Source organism: Parasteatoda tepidariorum, chromosome 8, assembly GCF_982258835.1.
Source record: "Parasteatoda tepidariorum strain Cologne lab strain chromosome 8, Ptep-v5.0, whole genome shotgun sequence".
Lineage (NCBI taxonomy): Eukaryota > Metazoa > Arthropoda > Arachnida > Araneae > Theridiidae > Parasteatoda > Parasteatoda tepidariorum.
This window is the reverse complement of record NC_141762.1, coordinates 94,077,901-94,091,665: the sequence shown is the minus strand read 5'-3', so window position 1 is coordinate 94,091,665 and position 13,765 is coordinate 94,077,901. Positions and strand designations below refer to the sequence as shown.

Here is a 13,765-nt window from a genome sequence, read left to right as displayed (position 1 = left end):
TTGCGTTAAATGGAGAGGAAGACCACGAGAACCTCCAGCGATTAGCCTGACGGCAAGGGGACTCTAACCCGTGATCCATCTACCACTGAGGATATTTTACGTCAGCACTGTGGTCCTTGCAAGCCGGATGCGGTATTCGTATCGACCAGCCATCGCCGGGATTCGAACCCGGTTCACCTTATCGGAAGACGAGCGCTCTTATCCCTAAGCCATCGCTGCTCCTTCACGATATATCATAGTTCAACGCTCGACCGATTTCTAAGATTGTTAAAAATCTCAAAAGTTATTCACGTTATTAAAGTTTTAATATTAAAGATTTGTGTTAGAAACGCTTAAAACTCAAACGGATAAGGTGCCGTTCAAATAATAAGTAAACACTTAATGGGGGAGGGATATGAGAAATGCTTACGTAAGGCATTATAAATCTCCAATTTTCGAAATTTTTTAAAAAGTATATAACATAAATGAAAAAAAAATATTACAAGCGGAAAATTTTCAAATTAGGAATAAAAGGAGAACTAGAAGTAAGGAAATATTTCTTCATAGTGTTTTAGTTTTGAACACAAAATAGTTTTCAACAGTTTTGAACACAAAATTAAAGCACATAAAACCCTAAAAAATATTCCCTTTTAAAATTTTATAAGTGTTATTTCTTTCTTAAGTTAAACACGGGAGGGGATTTGCTTAATTATGTTGATAAAGATGGAATTCGAAAAAGAGTTTGCGTAATATTCGAACAGCCCCCTTGAGGTAAGAATTTTAAAAAAAGTATTATATAAATTTCAATTTTTAGTGCTATATATATAATTTTGAATGCTATACATTTAATGTAATAACTGTTAGAGTTTTGTTTATCTTGAACTATATCAACCTTGATGTTCAAGAGGAAAATGGCGCTATGTCTCAAGAAAAAGAACAACTTTGTGAAAAGGAACATCTTTTGTGATCAAATTTATTAATGTATCATTATGGGTTATTTTGGAACTTCATCGTTTTAACTCACAAAATATGCACAAATTGAGAAAGAATTTTTTAATAATTTTTCTTTGAATGAAAAGTTTACAACAAAATTTTTTATAATTATTTAGAATGCGTAAGTTATTTAACCGTTTTTAAGTCTAAACAATTCTATTTTACTAGGAGTCCTGCAGTGGACCAGCTCTCTCTCTCTCTCTCTCTCTTCATTTTATTCAGAATAAATTTCTTTTATATTCTATGAAGAGTTTTAATTTCATTATTGTTGGCATTATTTTCCAAATTTTCTTATGTCCCGTAGTGGACTGATCTTTAAAAAACCCAAATAGGGATCAGATCGTCTCAGTAGAACACCGAAGTCAAGCTTCACTGGCTGCGGTCAGTAAGCGGGTGGGTGACCACTTTGATCAGCCTGCCGAAGGTGCGTGGTATCGGTCATCGTTAAACTGTTCTACCGCAAAGTGCTCGACTTCGCGCGATGGTCGTCGGACTACCAAAACAGGGGAGAAATCCCCTCTGCGGAGGATAAAAATTGCGATGGCATGTCTTCGGATCATCCGCAGGGATGTTTCCCAGACCATCGCCAATTGCCCTTGGTGCAGCCCTAGTACATCGTAAATAAAGTACCTACCTATTTTTACAAGGTAGTAAATTTAGTTTGAAATTAAGGATTTGCTTGGCGTTCAAGGCTCTCAAACTATAATCCCCCCCCCCCTGGCGTAAGTGATAAATAAAATAGCTCTTTAACATTCTATAAAGTGTTTCAAAATGTCTGGCATAGAATTATTTTACCCATTGGCAAAATAGGTGTTGTTTTGGGTTTGATGGCGTGCGCACCTTATTTGGACGTCATCACCCTTTTCAACTGTGTTCAATAGTAATAGTAAACAGTGCGTTGCGTCGTCGTCATTGCATGAGCTGTTGTGGGACTGCTGTCTATTAATTTTTTTAGAATTCTGTTTCTCACTTTTAATTTTGTTATGCATTGTGTTTATTTTTGAGATATGGGACCAGAGAGATCCCATAAATACTTCTGGAGTTGGGAATAGAAGAGAATTTCATCATTTGAATAATATTTTTGTTTTTATTGTTTTAATTAAGAATTAGAAATTCTAACCTACAGTTCAAACCGGATCGTTTTCAATACTAATTCAGGCGAATATCACATAGGGGGTAAAAAAAGAAGAAAAGAAATTCGACAACAACCACTTTGCCAATGGGTAACCTGTGATTGCCCTTCGTCGATCACAATTTTTAAAAAAAATTGATTTCGAAAATTAAGGAAATTTCAATGATGAACTGTTTTTTTTTTTTTTTTTTTTTTTTTTTTTTTTTTTTTTAATATTTTACTTTATAGTTGTTTTATGGCGGATAATTTTGTGCAATATGCCCCATCAACTGTAATCTCTTTCTCAAATGCGAACCCATGACACTTTGCGCAAGTTCAAATAGGTAATGGCAGAATTATATACTGCAAATAACCATAAGCAGAAACTTAGAAGCATTTTCAAACTATGTGCTCCTTAGTCCTCCATTAACTTCCATAGTGAACTATAAAAACGATAACCGCTTCCACATTAAAAGCAATGAAAAAGAAATCTACCTCAAATCAATTTATATCTTCAAGCAGCCCAACTTTCCGAGAAACCTTCCCACCGATAACTATCAAGTTTGTAAAATTGATATCTAGACAAAATGGCCACCGAACATCGCTATACAAAATAAGCATTAAGAACAAATTACTCGCCTCTGAATCTCGTTTGCTAGTAATAGAACGTTTGCTTGAACCGCCTTTTTTTCCAAGACAACCTTTCCGCTTTCAGAGGCCACGGTTACAAATAGACTTCAATTGACGTTTTCACAATGATATTTGGAGTGTCCATCACAAACGATGATATAAAAGATGGTTTCGAGATTAGCGCCATTTTTTTTTTCTCAGCGCCCATTTGTAAAGTTCCATTTTCGTGGGTGGAATGGGACGTGATTCGGAACTTATTCTACTTTTGTATATACTTAGTGAGGTTCCGTACCGTATTCATGTGTGGGAGTTATGGGCCTCAATGGCTACTCGTGCTCTTAGGTATGACATTAACTTCAACCGTAACTTCCATGGACAAAAGAAGCCGAACGTACTGCCAAAGAGCAAATTGTTGAGGGGAAAATATTACGCTTTTTTTTTCTCTTTCTCTTAAATGAAAAAAAAGAGGCAAAAATTTTGTAAGATTTCATTACGGAACTAATGAAATTCTTGAGATCATGTGCACAAAAAAAAGAAGAAAAAAAACATTTTTTTTATATGGGCGATACCATGCAGTACACGTTTTTGAACTTAAATTATCGAGATTATGAACTGACTTTTACCGTCGAGGTCTTTAACATATTTTAACAATTTCGAATTATGGTGCCGGGATAGTCTGGTTGGTAGGGCAAATGGCCCATGTTCGATAGGTCGTGGGTTCGATCTCTCCGGAAACCTTATTTAAATTTTATTTTAATATATTTTGTTTGTTTATTTATTTTTAGACTTTTGTATACTTCATTGCTTATTTAATATTTTCTTCAGCAATAAAATAAAACTTTTTTCTTCGTATGTAATCCTCACATTTGTTTATATCTCTTTAATAGAGATAAGGATGAAGAAGAAAGAAAAAGTTTGTTTCTCCTCTTCCCCTTCTTATAACGGCCCTCTAGAGATTCATTCTGATCTAATTGCATCAGTGATAAATTATCGTGAGCATCCCTTCTGGATGCAATTGGTGCAAAAAAAGGAAGGGAAAAAATGGTTCACTAATCTGTTATTTTTTCTTTATTCCTCTGAAATACAAAATACATTTTATATGTGTTCATTATTGATTAATTTACACGAAAATTATAGAAAAAAAAAACAAAAATACGATACAGTTGTTTCGAGTATATATGACTGTTAATGACGGATCGGAGCAATTTCATGTTTCCCGGTTTTCTTAATAGTGATTGATGTTAAAGAACAATACTGACTGCGTAGCGATTGATGTTAAAGAACAATACTGACTGCGTAGCGATTGATGTTAAAGAACAATACAGATTTGCGTTACATGGAGAGGAAAACCACAAAAACATCCTACGGTTAGCTTGATGGCATAGGGACTTTAACCCATGATCCGTCTACCACAGAGAATATTTTAAGTCAGCGCTGTGGTCGGTGCGAGCCGGATTTGGAATTCGTATCTACCAACCATTGCTGGGATTCGAACCCGGTTTGGCTAATTGGGAGGCGAGTGCTCTATTCACTAAGCCACCATGGCTCTTACAGAAAATTTATCATAGATATATTTTCTGTATGTCATTATCATTATCGAAATTTTGACTACTTTTGACCGAATAGCTAGAATTCTTAAATATTTTTACGGAAGATAAGAAAAGTACCACGCATTTTCGCTCTGTAAAAAAATTTGGATAAAATTACGGTAAAAAGTAACGTATGTGTCAGTATCCTAAGTGTCAGTACATTTTTACCGTAAAATTTTATGGAACAAAAAATCTGATATAGAGGTAATATTTACTGAATCACTGTAATTAAATCAAAAACTTCGGTGTGAAATTTTACAGTAAAAAGGGATTGACAACTAACTGGAGGGACGAAATTTTAACAGTAGATCTTTGTTATATTTCAAAATAAGCTTTCACTTTTACTGACTGTTTAAAAGCTGAATTTATCGTTATATTATAGTCATAAGAAATTTTTCGTCAATCCAAATATAGATCACTTTTCATCAAGTCAGAGTGTTCATTGTTAAACAGAAACTCTGTGACTGATTAAAAAATTGTGACGAAACTCTGGTGTCGGATTAAAAACTGTAAGGTTCTTAAAAATAAAGTATTTTTAAATTTCTTAAAAACAAGTGTAAACTTCGAAAAAAAATTTAAAAGTAACAAAACACTTTTAACCTTAAAAATCTGGAACTAAATTCAATAGAACGTATATCAATGACTAAAATGAAACAGAAGATATTTATATACGAGATGTTTAGTGATTTATCCCAAGTTTTGCTCAAACAAATCATATTTCGTTGAATTCTTTTTCCTTCGATATGAGAAATTCTGATGAGAGGAAGGCCAAAAATCCACTACTCATCGAAAGTTTCATCTTCATTTAGCAGAAAAGGAAGTGGAAAGCTTAATGAAATGAAATATGTTAAAAAAGTGAAGGTTTCACGCTTAAAAGTAAGCACACCACCATTCCATAATGAAGACAGATGAGAATTATGTACCTTTTTCTTATTTTGAAGTAGCACTGACGCTCTACGAAGATAATTTATCTACCTTTTCATCACTGCATAAGAAATGATTTCTGTTGTTTATATTAAAACCACACAAGGGATTGGGGGATTGTTCCTATATCTATTCCTATGGTACCAGCCTTGGGTACCAGCACATGGTCCTGATAAGAGCTCCCAATATGGGCCTGAGAATCCCATGGCTAAATTACCGACTCTCTCCATATTCTCGAAGCTCCTTTGATTTACTTATTTATTTTTCTAAGTATAAGAATTGTGATTAATATAGTTTCTGTTCATCACTCGAGGTTATTATTTTAATTATTTTCATTTATTTGCTTGCATATTTCATTATTAAGCAATAATTGGTGTAATCTATGATCGTAAATACGTGGTGTTTCGATATTTGTGGGCTAAAATTTAAAATGTTATAGAAACCATCGAAATTAATGACTTTCACCTCACAATGCCTGGGGCGGAATGCAAGCAACGAACCACTGGAGGTATCCTTTACTATCACTTAAAATCCGACTGATCGTAAGGACACGGTTCCCAGTAGAACTCCGAAGTAAAGCATCACCGGTCAGTAAGCAGTTGGGTCACCACTTTGATCATTCTGCGCAGGAACCGAGGATACGCGGTATCGGTTCTCGTTAAATTGTTCTACCGTAACGTGCTCGACTTCGTGTGCAGGTCGTTGGGCTACCAAAGCGGAACCATCCCCTCTGCAAAATATCAAAAATGCGATGGCATGTCTCCGGATCATCCTTGAGAATGTTTCCCAGACAGTCGCCAATAGCCCATTGGTTAGTTCCTTCAAAAAGTTCTTTACGAAGGCACATATCTCACAATACTTGATCCAGGAGTCTCCTTGTCTTCTGGATTGAGCTCAAAATAACAAGCGTACGTAGTTGATTATTAGTAGTCGTAAACCCAGAAATTGGGTCGGCTGTTCAACGAAGGTTATATATATAAAAAAAAAGGAAGTTTCATTCGAGTTGTTCGAAGATATCGGAAGAAAAAAAAGTTGCATATAAACTATTATCTTTTCCTTTAATAATATCCAGAACGCGTCCCCCTCAGAAATCTCTCTTTTGTAGAACTCAATATTAAATTTTTTGAAATCTCTTAAGTTACCATCTGCAACAATGCTCCATCTAAAATACATTATCTACACTTACCGCCTCATTTTCTTATGAAAAGAATAGCACATTGTGATATCTTAACATTTGATCAATAGCCAACGAAAATAAATAAACTTTAAAAGAAAAAGATATCGATTTAAACTAGTTTCTGGAATCTAAATTATTCATCGGTTGGAAAAATGGCGTCCCTAATGTTTCAAGCGCGCAATAGAATTTTATAGAAAAGGTTTTTTTTCTTCCATGTTGATTACAATCATCAACCACACCTTAGGAACTATTTTTACCACCATTTTTATTTTCATCTCAATACAAGAGGAAGATCATCTTTTGTTTCGATAGAATGCATTTCGATAAAATATCGATAGAATGAATTTAAATTTAATGGAAAATTAATTTCCTTCATACTATTTAACAAAATGATTAAGCAGTTCTAAAACTGCTCTTAATTTAATAATTTCACTTAAAGTTTTGTGATATAATAATAACACACAGATATTATTTATATATAAGTGATTTTAAATTTTTTATTTTATTAAATTATTTATTTATTTTAATTTATAAAAAGATTTACCCCTTTAGAGACTACTGTTAATCTATACAACATTGATTATCAATACTTTTACATATTATTATATAATTGTATCGATTGGGTTGGTAGGGAGCTGGACTCATGCTTGTGAGAACGGGAGCTCGAATCCAGCGGGTTGAAGACTCCCCGTGTAGTATATGGCAACTGGTGCACATTAAATATGTTGGGTCACAGAGTCCCTCCATGTTCCCATAACAAATTATACCTCTGGGAGTACTGAATTGGAGTTTAATCGTTCTCTGGTTCAGGTTCTGGTTCTGGAATGAATAGTTGTATGAATGGGTCCACCCTATAAACGGGTGCGGCTGAAGTCGAATTTTAGGCCATAGATGGCGCCACTGGAAAGCAAAAACAATGCCTCCCCCAGTGTCTTAATGGCCAATGACAACAACGTTATATAATTGTATTTACAATTAAAAATGTATAAAGTATTGAGAGTTCCTTTCAATCAGCTTCAAAATAAATTGCGTCTTAACCCTCAACTTGCGCCGTTTAGTATGCTGAGGCCCACCATTCTGGTACACCTGTTACACCAGCCGTAAGCAAGAGGTTAATTGATTTTTTTTTTTAAAAATATCTTATTAATATCAAATTTATATTTAATTACATGAAATTCGGGCTCAACGATCCGAATCGAATCAAACATTAAATTTAATTAGTAATTATTGAGGCGCTTTTTTTCCAGAGCTTTTTATTTTGATTAACGCGCATGCTTAGTGAAGATTGCATCATTCGTTTTCTCCTTCTCTAATTTAAAAAAAAAGTAATAATAATAAGAAACTAAATAAAATAAATTAACAGAAAATTTAAAAGAAATTTCAAGGAACTGTATAAAACCCTATGTAATAGAAGTGCATAAAAGATAAGACATGTAACGTGATGAAAGAATAAAATATCGACAAAAGTTAATTTTTGATGCTGCAACTTGAACAATATATTAAGTGCAAGAACAGCGCAGAAGATTCAACTGAAAGAATGTTGCAACGAATCATCAGTTGATCATACCGCTACAATTTAAAGGGGGGGGGAATAGACCGAGCACAAAAGATGAAACTTATATGTTGTAATGCATAGAGTGATATTTCGATGACAGTTAATGTCACAATCTGAATGCTTTCTTCCTTTTTTTCTCCTTGTGGATCGAAGCATTTACTATTGAGCATCAAAATTCGATTTCGGTGCGTTATGACTCTTAACCCTGTCACAAATACGTGCCAGCATAAAACCATATCAACCAGGGTAAAAAGATAAGACTGGTAATCAAAGTAATTCTTTAGCAGTTTATTTTTAGGCGGAGTTATAATTGTTTGATTTATTTAATTCACCATTACTTTGTTCAAAATAAAACTATTTAGTTATACTTAGAATTAACATTGCTTATACATATGAGTAAACTAACAATAATTAAAGTAAAAGCAAAAGTAAGTCTGTCAAATTAGCAGCGACTACATTTAAGTTACCGTTTTTTATTTAATTACCTCCTGATTCTGATTTTGTACGAATGTTTTTCTGAATCACCCGTCCCCAAGGGGTTAAAGCCAAAGTTTAAATGATTAGAAATTAACCAAAATTAACTTTAACACCTTGGATATCATCATTTTCAACAGTGTCCATAACCCCTTCCAAGATAATTACGTCACCTTACTTGGATATTTCGATTGCTGAGGTGCAATTGAAAAAAAAAAAAAAAAACAACGCAAGCACAAATCTTAAGTAAAATGCTTAGTTTTGTGAGTGTGTGCAATTTCACGGCAGTAAGTTGTGTGAATTCGCTGCAGTTGCAGTGCAAGTTTAAACAAGTGACATCATTAAAAAGAAAACAAATAAATAAAATAATAATAACAACAATTTTAAAAGTAGAAAAATGTGTAACAAAAACAAAATGCGTTTATTAAGATGACAAAAGAAAAAAAAACTCATTGTCCCTTACTCATTGAATTCTCAAAAACATTGATTATAATAATTGGAGCAAATTACTATTAGGAAAAAAATTCAAGTCAAACGAGAGGGGGAGAGTGTTGCGTCGGTGATATCGCTTTGAGGTAACATAACGCACCAAAAAATTCCATCCAGTTTGTCCTTTATCACCAACCGTCCGGAGGGGAACTTATCTTTTCGACCTCTTCCTTCTTATTTTTTATTTTTAAATCCCGTTCTCTTTCTTCTCTTTTGCTCGTTATCGTTTCCTAAAGGGGCGCACGGGGCGATAATCGTTATAACTTTATGTCAACGCCTCAAGAGGCCCTCAATAGTCATTTCTTATAAAGAAATGGGGGAGGGTGGAGAAGGAGAGAGCCACAAAAAGCGTGCCGCTTTTGAGTCCATATATATTTATGTTTTTCTTATTACACCCTTTTTTTTCTGGTGTTCTGTCTTATTTATTTTAAATGTATACTGAAAAAGGAAAAAAAAACAAAAACTGGATAGACATTGAATGATAAAGTTAGCTCTTATATTGTTGGCTATTTCTTTTAGAAAAAAGTCGCTCTAAGAAAGACTCTCATTTTTCTACGAGAGAGGGGTATTTTCATGTCATCATCACCCTTGATAATTTTTTTAATTTTTTTTTCTAGATTTACGGTATATGTGTCGCGAAGAGTGGTTAAAGTAAGAAAATAAAATAAAATTTTAAATAAGTTGATCTAACCTAAACCGCTATATATAGATATATATATATCTATATATATATTTCTCTTACACGGTGACAAAAAAAAGCCTCATTACAACTCCCGAATGGCAACGCTAGAAAATTGACCAATGATTGCCGCTAAAAATGTCACATGTCAAATCTAGCTGAGGTGGCTCAACATATAGCACTTTTAAAAACGGAAACTGAAATAACAATTCAGCTGCGGCAATCTCATACTATTAGGCTAGCAGTAGTCTTTGTCGATAGATCTCTATTTTAGTAATTTGTCGAAAGCGCTTTTTTTCACGAATTTAAATATTACGAATTTATTTGACGATCTTTGATTATATCACGAATTTATTTGTTTTATCATTGTTATTAGTTATTCATTGAAAACTGAGTCTCAGTCAATGAGTCTTTATTTGAATTCAAATTGATTTTAATGACTTAGTATTTACTAAAAAGATGTAATTTTTTTTAAAAAAAAAGTTGTTATATGGATTTGAATGATTGTTTTGAATTCTTAGAATTTTGTGCATTTGCAATGTACCTAAGTTAGTAGCGAGCGAAGCGAGCTTGGTTTGTCAAGCAAACCATATAAGATTGCATAGCAATTTTCGGGGGTTGGTGAGCGTCAGCGAGCAGGGGGCGCAGTCCTCTAGTTAATTTTAAAACACTCAGCATAAAGATAGTAATAGGATAAATATAAATTAGGCTTAACTGAACAAAAGCGGAAACTTTGAATTCTTTGGTAATCTATAAGGTTTACTGTAGTAACAATTGCATGCTTTGTATCAGAAATTCTAATTGGTTATCGGCCTTGTGTTCCTCTTGAATTTTTTATGAAACTTTTATTGAGGAAAATTAAATAAAGCGGTGAAAAAAGCATATTTAGAATTTTCGTTCCTTCTCTCCGCCCCATTGACAGTTGAGTTTGAACGAAAGGCCTCTTTCAGCTGCTAGGAAAATTATCAAAATTTTAATTGACAGGACGATTCTGTTTAGTAATTTAAATTTTGTTTGTAGCGGTTATGGGTAATGTTTGATGCTCCTATTATCATTCAACACAGAGCTTCAGTTAAAATTTGAGCACATTAATTAATAGAAAAATCATCTTCTATTATATCTCTCATCTAATAGTAATGTAACTGCATGCAAACTATACTTAACTATACATCTATTTATTAATCGTTTTTAATTTGTATTTCAATGAAACATTTGATTTTCGTTTTTGTTTTTAATTTATCACAAAATTAACAGCCTGTGAGTCTATTATATATTTACTTATGATAATACTAGTAGGAATTAAGCGATTAAAAAAGGAAAATAATAAAAGTTTCATTTCGTACATTTTAAATTAATTTTTAAAAGTTTATTAATTTTTAAAAAAAAAAGTCTAATTTCATTTAAATAAATTTTTTTATCACATTAGATTCTAACTCAAACTCTTTTTCTGGATATGTTTCTTCCTCCTTTTTTGTTTGTTTGAGTATGTATTTTTTAATATCCTTGTTATGCCTGTGGTTCACAAATTATGCATTCGCTTCTTTAAAAAAAAAAAAAAAAAAAAAAAAAAAAAAAACAGAAATTACAAAGTTACAAAGCCCGTTACGCTTTCAATTCGAATATTCGCGGCCACATCAATTTAAATCCTAAAATGAACGGCATTGTGATCTCATCACATAAGCTCATATGAAATAAATGATTATAACGTATAACTCGCGCGTGTTAATGAACTGTCAAAATATTAAGTGTAAGGCATAACATTCACACAATGGTCGCGATTTACTTTATTGGGAATAAGTTGCTTATTAACAACGAAACGTCGTTTAACACGCATAAAGTAAAAATTCGTAATAATTATAATTTGAGCGAAGAATAGAAATAAAAAAAGGTGACAAACCTGTAATTTTGTTCTTATCTCAAAACCGGAAACCAAGTGAGGAAACATGAATCAAGGGAAATGAGTAGTTCTACACAAATATTTTCAGTACAAATTCCTTTCAGTAATTGTTTATCAAAAAACAATGTAAAGTGATAGTTTTATTTTTATTTTCACCACATATCAGTAATTGCTGAATTTTATTAACACTAAGCATACCGACACTTAATATATACCTATTTCTAACCAGACTTCATGTTTCTTGATTGAATGTATAAAATATGGATGTTAGGAAGGAAATAAACTGAAAGCAACTTTATTATAATTACACAAAATTGTATATTGCCAATTTTTATGTATTACAAACACAAAGAATAAGAATTTTTTTACATATACAGGGTGTTTCCATACAGTACATTTTCGGCAAACATATTTCTTTTAATTATTATTATTTTTATAATTCTTATAATTATTCTTATAATTATAAGTATAATTATAAGAATTCTTATAATTATTCTTATAATTATAAGATTATTCTTATAATTATTCTTATAAATATAATTATTCTTATTCTTATAATTATTCTTATAATTATAATTATTCTTATTCTTATAATTATTCTTATAATTATTCTTATTCTTATAATTGTTCTTATTCTTATAATTATTCTTATTCTTATAATTATTCTTATAATTATAAGATTATTCTTATAATTATTCTTATAATTATAATTATTCTTATAATTATAAGATTATTCTTTTAATTATTCTTATAATTATAAGATTATTCTTATAATTATTCTTATAATTATAAGATTATTCTTATAATTATTCTTATAATTATAAGATTATTCTTATAATTATTCTTATAATTATAAGATTATTCTTATAATTATTCTTATAATTATAAAATTATTCTTATAATTATTCTTATAATTATAAGAATATACAAGAATTGTAATTGTAACTTTTTCATACACAAAAATGCCAATCCAAAATTTTTGGTACTTTCTTGAATTTACAGTTATTCTTTTCAGAAATGTGCTACTAATCGAATGCAATACGTTGAACACGCATTACATCGTCATTTCCGGTCCGATAACCTTATAAAGCAATAAATTGTTCTCCCGGTCAAATGACCGGTTGTGGTAGAAATAGGTATACGACAAGTATTACTCGAAGCAAACAAAATACAGAAAAACAAACAAAAAAAAAAACACGAATAATAATAGAATATTAACTGCATATAATTGTTAGAAAAAGTCATGAAGTCAAATGTGCAAAAACGATAAGATGATAAGCTCATTTTCGATGCAAAAATTCTTAAACGGTCATTTGACCGGCTATGGTATGTTTAGTGTTAAACTGATTTGCTTATAAAATAATATTCCTCTTCTTTGAACGCATGACAAAGAATGGAATAGAAATTATTTAAACCCAAAACAGCACAAATTTGTAGATTATAAATGCTTATGCATTAAAAATCAGCAATATAAATTTTTAAATGTTTTTCCATGAAGTACTTGAAGCGATAAAAATTGCAAATTTTTACAAAAAGTTGTGTTTAAACTATATTTGGTGATAATACGTCTGCTAAATATTTTTGACACTTAATAAAATGCTTTTTACATATTAATTTGCATGATGTAAGCACGAAACAATTGATTTTTACTGGAATATATAAAGTTAACAAAACAGCTTTGATAAATGAGTGTTAAAAGAGTTTATCCCGTAAAATTTTTACCGAATCTATTTATTTTTTTTTTCCTCTATAAAACGTTGCAAAAACCTTTCTATAAAAGCCTTACTTATGCAGAAACTTTTTAATCAATACCATCAAAATGCTTTTCTTTTTAGCTCCTTCATTATTACTATAGCTTCAAAACAAAAATAAAAATACAGCATGCAGCCCATAATTTTAAAATTGAATTATCACCCATTTTAATCATGTACTCACACAATAAAATTGTTTCGCTGATAGTCGAATCAAATTTTCCCCAAAGAAATTTTCAACTTGAAGGAGCCGTATCCCAGGAAGTATTACAGCTAAAAGTTTCGTATTAGTTTCATGCTATTGATAACTTAATTGGGTAAAAAAAAAGAAAAGGAATTTGCAAATTTTTTGTAACACGAGGGGGGGGGAATCCCAAACACTTAGGGATTTTTTTAAGGTAGTGGCACAGGTGGTGGTTGAAAGAATTGGAAAACTTAGAACCCAGATTGTTGTTGTTGCTTATCCTCATCTGGTCTGATGAAGTCAGACCAGATCTACGAACCCGTTGACCTGAAT

At 31.7% G+C, this 13,765-nt stretch overlaps 1 protein-coding gene across 1 annotated transcript in view; it reads right to left on the bottom strand.

Annotated features, from left to right (window-relative positions):
• The window catches only part of LOC107444970 (uncharacterized), a 112,574-nt gene that overhangs the window by 76,391 nt on the left and 22,418 nt on the right, over positions 1–13,765 (bottom strand). The gene's annotated exons all lie outside the window — the stretch shown is intronic.